Here is a 1921-nt window from a genome sequence, read left to right as displayed (position 1 = left end):
TCCTTGTAAGGTTTTTGAGTCTATAACTGCAGCTCAAACAGTCAGCACGGCGTCAGACACAACAGATCCTGCCTATCAAACCTCCTGGAGTATTTTCATTACATGCTTGGTAGTAGTATAGCAATAGATATACTTTAGATTTCCTAAAGGCCGTTGACAAAGTTCCACACTAGAAACTAATGACAAAAGTTAGAGCTTTAGGAACTGTATGAGAAATAGCAGACTAGATCGAAAACTGGTTAACTAATAGAAAACTGTCCTAAATTATAAACGGTGAAGAATCAGAATGGGTAGATGTGACAAGCGGAGTTCTTCAGGGTTCTGTCTTTGGTCCACTCTTGTTTTTCTATTTACATTAATGCCATTGTTGTAGCCTTAACTTGCAGGATAGCCAAATTTGCAGATGACACCAAACTCGATGTAAATGCAGCAGATCCAAATGCAATGGAAAGTTTGAGAAATTATTTAAGGAAAATAGGAGATTGGTGAAAAAGATGGCAAATGCCTTTTAACTTGGATAAGTGTAAACTGTTACAAATAGGAACAAACAACACTCATGCTAACTACATGCTGCTTGGGAATGACATAAATAGTGTAGAACAAGAAGTGGACCTTGTACTTAATATCACCCAGGACTTAAAACCCACAAAACAGTGTATAAAAGCTGAAAAGAAAGCACCGCGACTAGTGGGATACATAAAGAGGTAGTTCCAATACAGAAACAAGGAAACGGTGCTGCAGCTCCACACATCAATAGTTAGACCTCATCTTGAATATGCAGTACAATTTCGGTCATCAACACTAACAAAGGACATAAATAGATTAGAAGGGGTACAATCAAGAGCCACAAGTCAATTCGATTCTTGGCCATTCCATTGAGGAGTGAGAGATGTGTATTTCTGGTGATAGAAGTTCACTCTCGACGTGGTTCGGAAGTCACGTAAAGCCGTTGGTCCCGTTGCTGAATAACCACTTGTTCCATGCAATGTAAAAACACCATACAAACAAACAAATAAGTTACCAAAGACGACGACTAGAGAGCCTGAATATGTATGGCTTAGAAACACGACGATTGCGAGGTCAGTTCTTCACATTAGACGAAAACAAGACAAGAAATAATGGCTGGAAACTAGAACTGAAGAGATACAACACGTCTCATTGTGGGAACTTCTTTTCATACAAGATATGTGACACATGGAATAAGCTGCCACCAGAAGCTGTAAACGGCAACAGTGTGGAAGAGTTTAAAAGTAAGCTAGATAAGATCATTAGGACGCTGTAAATGAATAGAAAGACCTGCTCTTAGAGATAAGTGAGCGCACGATGTCGCCTCGGATGGACTAATAAGTCTTTGAAGCACCCTAATCCTTGTAACTCCTTGTAATCATTGTGGATTCTCATCATTCCAATGCGAGAATCTCTCTCTCTCTCTCTCTCTCTCTCATCTTAAAAGTATCAGTGACAGCCGAGGATGGAGTCACGTAATTGAAGAGATAAACAATGGAGGTCATCCAAGAAGAAGAAGAAGAAGAGAGAGAGAGAGAGAGTAAAAAGCACAAAAAGAAAACTGCCATCCTGAACTGAATACAAAAATGTAAAGATACTTAAAGACTATTAAGAGAGAGAGAGAGAGAGAGAGAGAGAGAGAGAGAGAGAGAGAGAGAGAGAGAGAGATTCTCGCGTTGGAATGATGAGAATCGACAATGATTTTCGAGAATCATCGTGTTTAAGGGGTATTCCGTAAGCATATATCGTATCTCCGCGTATCTCTCTGTGTACCCATAGATATCTGTAGTCATGTTGTAACTATAATCAGATGTGACGCTCATATTTTGTGTTATGGTTACTTGGGTTGATTTGTCATCCAAATAAGGATTCATACTTTTTTTTTTTCACAAATTATTGATGGTATGGAAAATGA

The sequence above is a fragment of the Macrobrachium nipponense genome, chromosome 13 (assembly GCF_015104395.2).
Source record: "Macrobrachium nipponense isolate FS-2020 chromosome 13, ASM1510439v2, whole genome shotgun sequence".
In the NCBI taxonomy this organism is placed as follows: domain Eukaryota; kingdom Metazoa; phylum Arthropoda; class Malacostraca; order Decapoda; family Palaemonidae; genus Macrobrachium; species Macrobrachium nipponense.
Note: the sequence above shows the minus strand (reverse complement) of the source record.